Source organism: Camellia sinensis, chromosome 6, assembly GCF_055761805.1.
Source record: "Camellia sinensis isolate YWXY chromosome 6, ASM5576180v1, whole genome shotgun sequence".
NCBI lineage: Eukaryota > Viridiplantae > Streptophyta > Magnoliopsida > Ericales > Theaceae > Camellia > Camellia sinensis.
This window is the reverse complement of record NC_138966.1, coordinates 136,641,257-136,656,157: the sequence shown is the minus strand read 5'-3', so window position 1 is coordinate 136,656,157 and position 14,901 is coordinate 136,641,257.

Genomic DNA, 14,901 nt, shown 5'->3' with positions numbered 1-14,901 from the left:
GTCAATCTATGGTTGCATGTATTTAACACCTTATGAAATGAATTCTTTATTTATTATTTGAGTGTTTTCATGCTTCTCTTGTTTAGCACTTACTATACTTCTTGCGTTTCCCACACAGTTGGATAATAAGGTTTTAAATACCTGCCATTAATTTTCTTAGGGTGTACATACCCATTTAAATTTCTTAAATGGTATGCTCCCCAAGGCAAGACTCTATGAACTTGATATGGCCCTTCCCAATTAGGTGACCATTTGCCAAACTTATGGCTTTTAATTCCTATTGGGAGTATTGTCTTCCATACCAAATCACCTTCATCAAAGCTAATGCACTTGACTTTTTTATTGTAGTTTTTGGCTGCTTTTTTCTTTTGAAAAAAGAATGTTATTTAATGCCAAAATTCTAGCTTCATCCACATTTTCTAATTCCAAGAACATACTCTGATGGTATTGCTCAAGAACTAGCTGATCCGGGCATCTCACCCTCAAGGGCTTGATGTTAATTTCTACAGGTAACACTGCATCATGCCCATATACTAAGGCATAAGGAGTAACTCCTGTACTTGATCTTGGAGAAGTGTTATAAGCCCATAATACATCCAATAGTAAGTTATGCTAATCCCTAGGTTTGTCTTCCACAACTCTGTATATTCCTTTTTTCAAAGACTTATTGAATGATTCTGCCTAACCATTTACTTGTGCATAATAGGGGGGTAGAATTAACAAGGTGTAGACACCCCATTTTTGACCGACCTTAAGACTCAGACGTCACTGATTGAGCGCTCGGTGATATTGCATATTGTGCTCGTCTAGAAGTTTCAAAGTCCCGGCTGCAAGCCTTGCCTCCGGACTTCTAGACTCTTTCATGTCTTGCCTCGGTTTACGAACCAGGCTCTGTTTTCTCTTCCCGAAGAGAGGGAGAGGTCTCGTAGATCATCTCTCAGTGGCCGTAGGCTACGTTTCGTGGTCGTAGGCCATTTTTCCTGTTTGGAGCCCGGTTTTCGATTTTTCAGAGCCGACGACCGTGTGCCTCGGTTCGGGACCACCTAACCACCTCCGTTTGCTCCGGTTTTTGGTATACACCTTATTTCCTCCCTTTTGAGGAACACTGTGGCCCGAGAGACCAACTTCGTGGTCGAATGCCACCTCTGGTGCTTAACAGCCCATTTTCGGGGCTCCGGGCCGCGCGTTTCGGTCCCCGAACCTCCGTTTTGCATCCGTTTTGGTTCATTTTTGGTGGGGACCTTATTTTCATAGTTAGGAAGCTTGTAGGAGGGTGGGAGGCCAGCAATTGTTCCGAAAAACCAGCTTTATTCCTTCATCGCTCTCCGACGCCCGCTTTCCTCACTTGAAAGCCAATGTTGACCACCCCGGGGCCACTTTCTTGAACCCTAAACCCCATATTTGTGTTGTACACACCTGGGAGGCCACCAATATTTGGTGGCCGACCAGTAATTGTGCCTGACCCTTTTGAACCCCTCTAAAAAATGGTCTTTTCTCTCTCCTGGTTCACTTTTTCTAGGTTTTGACTACATAGTTGTGTTATGCACACATGGGAGGCCACCTTTTTGAGGTGGCCAACCAGCAATTGTCCTTGACCCTTTTGACCCTTGGCCGGCCGACCATGGGAGGTGGTCGGCCGGCCCCCTGAACCTTCTGAACCTGGCCTGCCATGACCCTCTCACCTGGATCCTTACAGCTGCACCCTCTGTTTCCCCCCAGATCTTGTATCCGAGGGGGGGTCTTTTGGGGGGAAAATTTGAATTTCATTTTCCCCCCTTTTCTCATCTCCTCTCCTCTCCTCTATAAAACCAGCACTTCCAGCTGCATTTGAGAGGGTTAAAAAATTTGGTTTTGAGCTCTTGCATTCAATCTCTCTCTCTCTCTACTCCAAGCACCAAAACCCCTTAAGTTCTACACCATTTACCCTACACCTCATAGCACAAGGCCTCCATCCCTCATTCCAGCACTTTGGGACTATTTTGGAGAGGTCAAAGGCTCAGAAAATTGGTCCAAGAGCTGCTGGTTCATTGGTCTACAAAGGTGAGTCCCATTTTCCCTCTTTATTGCCTTGTTTTGCTTTCTATCTAAGCCATACTTGCAAGATTTTTTGGGCTCCGACCCAAACTGTAAATAGTCATATTTTGAGCCCCTTTTCATGTTTGATCAAAGACCTCCTGCTGTTTGAGGTCTCCTACTACCACTTGCCTCTTTATCTCTCTTTTAGGCCAATTTTTGCATAGTATTTTAGGCCTATTTGTGAGTTGTTTTGGACTTGGTCATAAACTATAAAATAACGTTTTTTGAGCCCCTCTTCAACATTGTTGAAGGGATCTCCTCTGTTTGAGGCCTCCTGCTATCACTTGCCTCTTTATCTCCCTTTTAGGCCAATTTTTGCATAGTATTTTAGGCTTACTTGTGAGCTGTTTTGGACTTTGACATAGACTGTGAAATATCTTGGTTTGAGCCCCTCTTCAACATTGTTGAAGGGCTCTCCTCTGTTTGAGAACAGAAGCTACCACTTGTCTCTTTACCCCTCTTTTAGGCATTTTCTTGCATGATAGTTTGGCCTTATTTGTGATTATTTTCGTGGCTTGATGTAAACTGTAAAGTGCATTTTTTTGAGCCCCTCTTCAAATTTGTTGAAGGGCTCTTTGCCATTTGGGGTCAGATGCTGTCCCTTGTGTTTAATCTCTCTTTTAGGGCCATTTTTGCATGATAGATTAGCCCTATTTGTGTTCATTTTTAAGACTTGTTACAAACTGGAAATATGCATGTTTTGGGACTGTCTTGCCTCTGTATTCACGCTTCATAATCAAATAATGCATGCTTTGTATAGCTGTAAGTCATTCCATGTGCCTAGTTTCAAGTTTTCGGGGTTCATTCCATGCATCGGGTGCCATGTTCCCATGTTTCGGGGCTGTTTTGTATCACATTTCAGCGCTGAAATTTGCATGTTTGCATACCATGTTCCATGCCTTGCCATGCATTGGGTAGAGTGTCATTTGATGCCTTAGGCTTGGTCCTCGGTTTGCATGCATGCATGCACGTATTTCGAGAGTCTCATTTTTATCTCATGGCTACTGATGTGAGTGTGGCTGAGGTCCACTCATGTTGGTGTAAGTCCATTGTGCATTGTGTATGCCATTTCATTTCATAGCATTGTGTGTGCTAGGTTGTATGTTAGCGCATTGTGTATGCCTTGTTACATCGTGCATTGTGTATGCCATCTCATAGCATTGTGCATGCTAAGTTGTATATTAGTTGCATTCATGCATGTCATGCATATTGCATTGTGTTTGGAATAGGAGTTAGCCTGAGCACAGGAAACGAGGGACGTTTCGTACTTCGAATGGCGGAACGTGTCTCAATTCCCAGTCACCGACACTCCGGATTATCCATGATGGAGTTTAGGTCTTGTTGTGTTTATATGTGCATTCATTTCATATTGAGTCGTGCAATTCGACTCCTCGGCCATCATGCATCGATATGGATGATTGGTGGCACGAGGATCGAGGACTACACTCCCTGAAGAGTAGTCATCCATACATATGTGAAAATACTTTGCCATGCCCCTTTGTTGCTCTCTGTTACAGCAAATCAGAAACCGGCAGCCTTCCGGAGCTTGACACGCATTCCAAGAACAATTGCAAACAGAGGCAAACCGGGGCATCGCGAGGGACTCTCCGCACAAGGCAACCCGAGCATGCATCATTCATCATCCGGAGCAGATTTGAGGCAGTCCCTGGCTTGCACGCCAATTTATTACTTTCCTAATTTAATTTGTTAATTAATTAGGGTTTTGCACATATTTGGACTGTAATTATTCATTTGGGACTGTATATTATTTATTCGGACCCTCTGCGCGAGGGCACAACTGTAATAAGTGTGTGTGTATGTGATGTATGTCTTCCAACCTCACGTCTTTCTCCCTTTTATTTACCCGCTTATGATGGTTAGATTAGGGCATGTTTCAATTAGCATATAGTATGATAGCATGTTTGCATTCATTCATCTGTTTTGCATGCACCAGGCTTGGCGCATCATACTAACTGCATTGTATTTTCAATTCCAAGTTGAATACATGTTAGCTGTAGCATTTCATATGCCATGTCTAGAATAGCCGAGCCTGCTATGGTTTCACTTTTGCATGTGTTGCATTAGGCATTTCTGTATAATTAGGATCATGCATGGATTTCTAATTAGTTTCTGTTTTGGCTTAGAGTACTCGGTAAGTTTTATGCTTTAGCATCCTTGCATGCGTGTGAGTGACTGCCATGAATAGCAGCATGCTTACCATGAGGCTATATGCTTATGTGATATAATTGCCTGAATGCCTGTGGGTGAAGGTTGGATTATTTGGATTGGAACAATTCGTTGACTGTGAGTTTTAAGCCCACTAGATAGTGGCAAAATCATGTTTTCTAAGCCCACCCGAGGGTGGCAAATCCACGTCTTAACCTACTTGCGGGTAGCACCATCAAACCACTTTCAAAAATAAACATGAAATGTTTTGTTCCAATTCAGGCGATCCAGTCTATACTTGTATGCTGTGCGCATCACATAGTAAATCTAGGCTAACCGGAATAAGAGCGCATAATGTTTTCAAAACTAGATATCATGATTAGTAGAGGCCGATCTTTGATCGGGCGAGCGGGGGTGCTCACGAAGTGACCTTCCCCAATCGTACCCAAGTTCCCGAGCCGAGGCAACTTTGGTGATGATGGACACGTGGCCTTAGGCACGAGTCAGGGTTTCCTAAATTCCCCAAAATAAAATATTTAGGTGGCGATTCTGTATCTGGCAAAGCAATCCATGTTTGGCACTTCTTTCAAAAAAAATTTGTTTTCTCAAAATGATTTGCCGAATTTGGACTCTTTGGTTCAGATTGAGAACCGCGACAATTAGAGTCCGAACTGTAGTGAGCCCAATACGAACAGAACGGGACCCATCCTCCCGGGGCGTTCGGGGATGTCTACACAAGGCTAATTCCAAATTTTGCCACAAAAGACTTTACCATCTTCCCATCAAATATAGTCCCATTATCCACAGTTATGGTTTATGGGATGCCAAACCTGTGAATCAGATCTTTAATGAATCCAATAACTTCAGTTTGGTCTATAGCCTTATATGGTTTAGCTTCGACCCACTTAATGAAGTAGTCTGTGGCCACTAGGATGAAACAATGATGCTTCGAAGAGGGTGGATGTATTTTCCCTATCATATCCATATCCCATCCTCTAAATGGCTAAGGCTTCACAACTGCATGCAAATCAGTTATTGGTACATGTCTCATTGTGCCATGTTTTTGGCATGTCTGGCAACCTCTAGTATACTCTATACAATCTTTAAGGATGGTTGGCCAATAGTAGGAATGTCTTCGAAGCAGCCATCTCATCTTCACACCAGGCTAATGAGTACCACAAATACCTTCATGAACTTCAGCCATGGCTATCAATGCCTCTTTTGGCCCTAAACATTCCGATAACAACCCATCTACTCCCCTTTTGTAAAGAGCATTACCATACACTATGTATTGCATAGATTATAATTTGATCTTTCTGTTGGCTTTCAAAGATGGACCAGTTAGGTACTACATTATTGGATACCTCCAATCTTGGTTTTGTAAGTCATTATGATTGATTTCTAACACCACATTCCTTTTAGTTAAGGGTGGTATTACTTTTAGATATGTTGTTTGACTTATGTTCATTTGAGTGTCATCCCTTCCCCTGAAATTTGAAACTTTCTGAGCCACATCATTGGCTTTATTATTCATGAATCTTGGGATACAAGTCACATTTGCTATCTAAAACTGAAAAAATAAATGTAATGCAACAACATAGTATGGCAACATGCTTGCACTTTGACATTTGAAAATTCTTTTCACTTGGTTAACCACCAATTGAGAATCCTCAAATATATCAACTGCATGAGCTTGTAATCCAATAAGCATTTCCAGTCCCATTATTAAAGCTTCATATTCAGCTTGATTATTAGAACAAGTAATTTCATCAACTCTGAAACCATGTGTGGTTTCTACCCCCCGTGGTGATTTAATCTTCACACTAATTCCAGTTAGACCATTGGCTTTTAATCCATCAAACCACATTTGCCATGGCTCAATATTAATCATACCAAGATCCATTATCTCTTAGTTTTCTGTCTGACATGGATGATCTGCCAAGAAATTAGCTAAAACTTGTCCTTTTACTACTTTTTGGGGGACATATTCTAGATGAAATTCTGATAAAGCTAGTATCCATTTGCTAATTCTTCCTCTCAACATAGGTCTTGATAACATATACTTAACCAAATTTGTGGTTGTAATTACCAAGACATTTATAGGCAAAAAATATAGTATCTTAGTTTCATTGCAGCAAAATACAATGCAAGGCACAGCTTTTCTACAGTTGAATATTTACATTCACAAGAATTTAAAAACCTACTAAGGTAATAAACTGCTTGCTCTTTTCCTTTTTCATTGTCCTGGGCTAAGAAAACTCCCAATGAATCTTCTGCTGCAGCGATGTACAACTTTAAGGGTTTATCACCCTTTGGTGGCATCAACACTGGAGGCTTGGCCAAGTAGGCTTTAATTCATTCGAAAGCAGTTTGATGTTCTGCTGTCCGCACAAACTCCTCTTCATCTTTCAACCTTAATAAGGAAGAAAGTACTTAGTTTTCCCTGCAGTGTTAGAAATAAATTTTCGAAGAAAATTAACCTGTCCAAGGAATTTTTGTACTTCTTTCTTAGTTGATGGAGGCTTGGCTTCAATGATGGCTTTGGCCTTATTTTAATCAATCTGTATTCCCTTCTTGTGTACTACATAGCTCAAGAAGTTTCTAGCTAATACACCGAAAGCACATTTGAGAGGATCAAGCTTCAACTTGAACTTTCTCATTCTTTTCGAAAGCTACTTCCAAGTGAAACAAATGTTCCTCTATGGACTGGGATTTTACTATAATGTCATCAATGTAACACTCTAAATACCCTCCAATGAGATCATGAAAGATAGTGTTCATAGCTCTTTGACATGTAGCCCCAGCATTCTTTAAGCCAAATGGCATTTTAACCTATTCGAATGTGCCAATGTTCCCAGGACATTTGAATGCTGTTTTACGGACATCTTCCTCTGCAATGCAGATTTGGTTATAACTAGAATGCCCATCCATCATAGATTAAATCTTGTGCCCTGCTGAACTATCCACCAATAAATCTACTATGGGCATGGGGTACTCATCTTTTGGAGTTGCTACATTTAAGTTTCTAAAATTGATGCATATCCTCATTTTACCATTCTTTTTAACCACAGGCACAATATTGGATAGCCATTTAACATATCTAGTTGTTCTAATAAAGGCTGCCTTAAAGAGCATAAGAATTTCTTCCTTGACCTTCTAAATCACTTCATGACTCATCATTCTTGGCTTCTGCTTGTATGGCTTGAAATTAGACTTCATAGGGAGCTATGTTCCACTAATGACCTATCCAATCCTGGCAGTTCATTATAAGACCATGCAAAACAATCTTTATATCTCTTTAAGACCATCAATAACTGGTTCCTGTCAAGAGCACTTAACCAAGCACTGATGTAAGTGGGTTGCTGTGTATAACTTCTTCCAAGGGGTCTTGTATTTGAGAACTCACTAATGCTTCTTTTTTGATTTCTTCTGTCTTCGAAGCAATTTTTTTGCTTTGTTCTGCTTTCATTTTCTCTGATTCAACATCTTTGCCCACTTCCTCATAGACATATTCTGTCCATAAGGCTTCTTCTTCCTGTATTTCTTAGACTTTTGTTTCGATGTCCAATGCACAGTATTTATCAAAGGTCAAAGGTTTGACCTGCTGTTGTTTATGCTTACAGCCAACTACCATGGTTTCATTCCCTTGTTCTTGAATTTTTTGAACTATTGCTTTTAAGTCCAATGCTAAAAACTTGACTAAAGCCAAGGGTCTGGCTTCTTGGGTTTCATCTTCTTAAGTACAACCAGGCATCATTATCATCTTTGATGACGAATTCTTCATCAACACTCTCCTGTACCAAGTGCTTCAGGTGTGCCACTTCCTCATCAGCCGTCACTTCAGCTGAACCATCAGGTTTTCTCAATATACTGAATGGTGTTGCTCCTTTAGTATACAACTTGGCTTCTGCAAAGTCAGCACAAGTGACAAAGGGTTGAGGGTCTGCATTGATCTCCTTTGTCTCTCCATTGCACAAGGTCATCATTATCTTCTGATGTAGAGAGGAAGGCACACATTTGTTTGTTTGAATCCAATCCTTGGCAAGTAAAGCATTATACTTAGCATTACTGTCAATAACAATGAATGTCGTCATACAATCTCTGGTTCGTACACTCAGGTTGATGGGCAAAATACCCTAAGCCATCTGTTTATCTCCAGCAAAACCAGTAATGGTTGTGCTGGTTGGGATTAATATGGAGTTCCTTTTCCCTAGTTTCTTCAAAGAGGATTTTGAAAGTAGGATCATTGTTGCTCCATTATCCACCAATACCCTATTCATCTATATCTCATCGAAAAAATCCTTGATATACAAGGGCTTGACATGCAGTGTCATGGATGTTATAGGATACTCAAAAGGATATGAGAGATTAATACTCACTTCTTCCTCACTCTCGTCCTCAGTTTCTATCGGTGTGGCCTTTTAAGATTCATCTTGAACCATACTAACCTGTGAATCTTCACTAGAAACTGGAATATGGTCAATTTCCTGACCTTCTTGGTTTCTATCTTCAACCTAGAACTTCTGTGGTAGCATATGCACCATATTCACTGACATTGGAGGAAATGAACCAAATTGAATTACTAGTTGCACTTGCTTCTTTTCCAGGTTAACTTGTTCAGTTATTTTAGAAGCATCTTCTATGCTGTATTCTGGCACTTCAGTACTAGTGACTTCCTTCGAATGGTTTGTTCCTACTGGTTTTTCGACCAAAAATGTCTGTTCTGCCATGAAGGCTTCAAACATCTCCTTCTCAACTATCTCTTTTCTTTGGCCTAGGTTAACTTTTCCTTCTGTCTCACTGTCGCTTTCTATCAAAGCTTTTTCAAGACCTGCTAAATTGGATCTTTCCTTGGCTTTCAGTTCAGAGTGAACTTTAGCCAACTGCTCTTTGCTGAAACTCTTTCTGTTCTGAGGAGTCAATTTTGGACTATGGTCCAATTTTGGACTTTCTCTTTCCTCTGTCTGGCCTTTTGGCTGGCCAATGAAGAACTCTCCCCACTTTTCGTCAGATCCTTTTGGTATTGAGTGTACCTTTGCTGGATCTTCCTCTTTTGGGACCTAGAAATTACTGGAACCATATTTGGTTGCTTTGTTTTTGGATGCTTCAGTAACACTCAATTATTTAGAGCCACTAAGGGAGGTTTAACCATCCTACCCTGGTCTTCAATAACACTTCTCTGGGTAGGCATTTCCTTAGGGTTGTTCTGGATGATAAACCAATCTGGAACCCCAAGTACCCATGAACTCACTAGCTCAGTTGTTAAACTAGCTATTTTTTCCTTTGAAGCAAGCTTAAAAGCTACCTATGGAGGCCACTGTTTGGCGCTGATCCCCTGTCTTGAGCCTAATTTAGGCCTTCAGGGTGGCTACCTTCTATTTTGTGTGAGGTTGGTCTAGGAGGCTAGTCTTTGGCTCTGATCCCATAACTTAAGCCCACTTTAGGCCTCCTCTCAAGATGATTGCCCTCAATTCTGTAGTAGTTGGGTAGTCTGAACTCATGTAGAGGTCTCTTGCCCTTTGAATGCACTCTAGTGGCTGTTGGTCCAGCCAATGATGGCTGTTGTCTGGGACAAATTGGGTATAGCCTTTTGTTGTAGGTACTGGTTGGAATAGGATGTCTTTGCACATCCTTGTAATACTACTTCTCATCAATTGGGAGCCCTTTCAACCATTTGTAACTTAACTTACATCTGAGACATATCCTTTGCATGACAGTTGTCTCTAAAGAGTCATCATCCAGTGCCTCCTCACTAAAGTCCTCCCTTTGTTTTGCAAAGCCCTGCCCATTCGCTGGTGAACTTCTGGTATCTTTCTTGGCAGTAGTCTGGCTGGCAACATGTATCTGCACATTAACTTCTTCCAATTCTTTCAAGGATAAGTTCTGGAAGTCTGGTACAATAACATTGGCTGTAACTTCTCTAATTTCTGGGAATGAATTTGTGTCAATCCCTATAGCTTTCTCTACTTTAGTTGGGAATTTTAAATTCCCCTTTCAAATCTGTTCTTGGATCTTATCTCGAAACACAATATAGTTTTTAATTAAGTGAGACCAAGAATTGTGCCATTTACAATACATTTTTCCTTTAAGTTCTTTTAGAGAAGGAATTTTAACTCATTTTGGTAACTTTAGGAAATTCGCTGCAAGCAAATGATCAAAAATGTCATCTGCCTTTGTTAAATCGAAAGAGTATTTCCTATGAAGGTCTTTCCTTTTAAACTGCTGGTCTATTGTAGTGTCTTTATGAATTAACGCCTCACAGATCACAGGCTCTTTCCCTATGATCTCTGCTGCATCAATCTCATAATTAGGATCTCTATAATAAATCTTGTACGATGTATTACTTCGGTCTTGTTCTTCCTCAAGTAATGATTCATATCTAGACACCTTATAAGTTAATTCCACTAAGTCTCGAAACTCAGTTGAGTCAAACTTCTTTCGACGCTTAAACTTTAAACCATTTTGAGCCAATCTCACAAATTTAGGCTCTGGTAGAATAACCCTACACTTGTTTCATGCTCTTTTGAATCTGGCAATAAATTGAGCAGCCTTTTCATCAGGCCTTTGACTCAACCTTGCCAAGTCTACCATGGAGACCTCTGGCTCTGTTTGAAAGAATTGGGCATGAAATGCCTCCTCCATTTGCTGCCAAGTCTGGATGGAGCTAGGTGTAAGCTTAATATACTATGCAAAAGCTGCCCCAATTAGAGAATTTGAAAAAAGTCTTAACTTCATGTAATCATTATTGGTAAATTCACTACATTAGGCTACGAACCTAGCAATATGTTCTACTGTTGACTGGTTTCCATTCCCATAAAAGATAGCAAAGTTTGGTATTCTAAACCCTCTTGGGTATTCATGCACCCTATCCACCCATTATGGATATGGCTTCCTATACACAGGAGTTTGAATCCCCCAAGCCATAGGTCCACACATTTCTCTGACAATATCAACAATTTGGTCCCTAGGAACCATCTTTTGTGCTTGTTGGACTACCACTGGAGGAACAAACACAGGGTTTGATGAAATCCCATGTGCTTGATGTCCTCTTGGTCCATAAGGAGGCATATTTGGGACTGGCTGTCCCTGTGGTACTTGCTGCTGTTGAGGGTATGGTTGACCCCTCTGAACCTGTCCTGCGAAAGGTGTTGCAAGAGGAGGAACATGTGTTGTTTCTCTCCCAGATGCAAGAAATCCTTCCAAGCCCCTGGGTGTGGATTCGAACAGAGGGTTAATGAACCCTCTTGTGCTAGGTATGGCTTCGAACATGGGATTTGGAAACATTCTCATACCATTTTCTTGTGTTGGTCTAGATCCACCAGTTTGTATGGCTTCGCTGTTAGGTAATGATACATTTCGAGGCCTCAAAAGAGGCTCATACCACAATTGAGGTACAAGCGATGGTCTTTCATAATTTTGATTACTAGTCTGACCATTAGTGTAACGCCCTTAAAATAATACAAATTACCCAACTCATAAGAGAAATAAATATAACATAATTGGTACACTTTTTTATAACAGAATTCGTTTCGCAAAAGGGATTACATGCATTATACATTCATAAACGTTCATTCTGAATCTATAGCATGTAATGCAAATTAATAACAACACATTAAATACCCTACGGTCTTATATCTTTCAAAGACATATCTTGGTTACAATCAAAAGTGAGCTTTGCTCGTTACATCTTAAGCCTTTGGCTTTACAAAAATATACAATCAAAATAAGAAGCCCTTGCTTCCAAAAGTTTCTCCAACGCTATTGCCTTGGTGGAGGCATGCCATCATTACCTGAAAATGTTATTCCCAAGTAGGGTGAGCCACAACCCAGTGGAAACCATCTAACACAGTATATGAAATTTAGCAAAGGTATAAGTACACTATGCATACACAATGTCAAAGATAAAAGCATCCACATTATGTATAGTCTTAATTTATCAAACGCAATCATTAAGCCATTTCCCTTCATTTCATTTAATTACATAAGCCAATTTCATCATTTCTCAACAACCCAAATGAGATTACAATTCATTAGTTCTAGAACCACATTATCAACACGTAAACACTTCAAACTTTTCTTTCACAGATATTTCGTCTGCCGACAACCATCAAACGGGACCCATATATTCTTTCACGGATATTTCGTCTGTGGACAACCGTCAAATGGGACCCATGTAAACGTAGGCTATACAAGCACTACAATTGCCATTTTACGGATATTTCGTCCGCAGGCTAGGCATCCATGTATAATTTCAGGACTTTCACCCAGGACACTCCAGCTAACTTAATTATAATGGAGTCCATCTGCAGACGCGCCCCGAGGGCCTCATGCTATAGTTCAGACTCAAATTGTCACGGTTCTTAATCTAATCTCACAATGTGCAATGTGAGATTGATAAATCACCAAAGAGTCCAAATCTGACAAATCGTTTTGAAAAACTGATTTTTAAGAAAGAAGTGCCAAACATGGACTGCTTTGTCAGATATAGAGTCGCCACCTAAATATTTCATTTTGGGGGAATTTAGGAAACCTTGACTCATTACCTAAGGCCACGTGTCCGTCATTACCAAAGTTGCCTTGGCTCGGGAACTTGGGTACGATTGAGAAAGGTCATCTATGAGCACTCCCGCTCGCCCGATCAAAGATCGGCCACTACTAAACATGATATTTTATTTTTGAAAACACATGTGTTCTTATCCCGATTAATTAGCTAATCTTATTATGTGATGCGCATAACAAACAAGTATAGACTAGATCACCTAATTTGGAACAAAGCATTGCATATCCGTTTGTTTGGAAGTGGTTTGAAGTTTGCTACTCGTAAGTAGGCTAAAACACAGATTTCAATGAATCGTTCCAATTCAAGTAATCCAACCTTCACCCACAGGCATTCAAGCAGTTTATATCAACTAAGCAGTTAGCCTCATGGCAAGCATGCTTTCATGGCAACATTAACACACATGCTGTATGCTAAAGCGCAAAAGCTTACCTAGTACTTCAAGTCAAAACAGAAACTAGTTAGTAATCAATGCATGATCCTAGTTCATGTTAAGTTGGTTGATGCAATACATGCAAAATGCAACTAGAAATAGGCTCGGCTATTCTAATGTGGCATATGAGGTGCTATATTTGATATAAGTATTCAACTTGGAATTGAAATACAATGCAGTTAGTATGATGCGCCGAGCCCGATACATGCAATATAGGAACGATGCAAACATGCAAACATAAGTATGCTAATTGAAAATGACCCTAAACTAACCATCAAAAACAGGTAAGTAAAAGGGAGAAAGACGTGGGGTTGGAAGACATGCACACACGCATACACACTTATTACAAAATTCGCCTTCTCGACGGAGGGTCTGAATGAATAATACAAACCAACTAATTAACTAACTAACAAGCTAATTAATTATTACATAACCGAATGAATAACCAGCTACAACTAATTATTACAAAACTTAATTAATTAACAAATTAACTAATTAAATTACAAAACCAAATGCTAACTAACAAGTAAGCAATTAAACAATGTTGCCTCGGCAAGTTGAAGAATGTGAACATACATGCTCGGTTCCCGTCCTGGTAAGCTCTCTGGATGCTTTTTAGAGGCTCTGTCTGCAGGGTGTCTTCATGGAATTCCTACTGAACCTTACCAAAAGCAGTCTGGGGAATACATCAGTGACCTGCCGGCCAGGGAGAGATGCTGCCGACCACCTGCCGACCAAGGGTGGGCACTGCCGGCCAAGAATGAGGGATTGCCGGCCATTTGTAAGGCACTACCGGCCACTAATGTGCTGGGACACCAAGCTGCAACAGAGCACAAAATAGAGAAAAGAGAGGGTCTCCCAAGGGTATGTACGCACTATGTCACTCCATATCACCTCAAAACATCAAGGGAAAGACATAGTCGGATCCACGACCATCAATCACGTATCCCGATGCATGATGGCCAAAGATCCAACTTGTGCAAATCAGTATGAAATGAATGCACAAATAAACACGTGAAACCTAAAACTCTATCATGTGTGATCAAGAGCGTTGGCGACCGAGAATTGAGACACGTTTCATCACTTGAAGTATGAAACGTCCCTCGTTTCTCGTGCTCAGATTAACACTTAATCCAAACAACAAGGCAACACAAGCATGGCAAACATGCAATGCAACTATATGGCATACTCAATGCTCAATGCTAAGAACTAGATGGCATGCTAAAAGCAAGGCGATCATAAGGTTCCAAGTACAATGTAATGCATGCATGTACAATGTAATGCAACAAGGGTAACAACATGGCATGCAACAAGTATGCAACTACGTACCAATGCATGCAACATGTGTGTAGACGCGCCCTCGGGCCTCACTACAGTTCGGACTCAATTTGGGTCATGGTCCTGTATCTCATCTCGCAGAGTGCAATGCAAGATCGATGAATCATCAAAGAGTCCAAATCCAACAAATCGTTTTTAAAACAGATTTTTTTGAAAGAAGTGCCAAACACGGACTGCTTTGCCAGATATAGAGTCGCCACCTAAATATTTTATTTTGGGAAATTTAGGAAACCCTGACTCGTTGCCTAAGGCCACGTGTCTGTCATCACCAAAGTTGCCTCGGCTCGGGAACTTGGGTACGATTGGGGAAGGTCATTTCGTGAGCACCCCC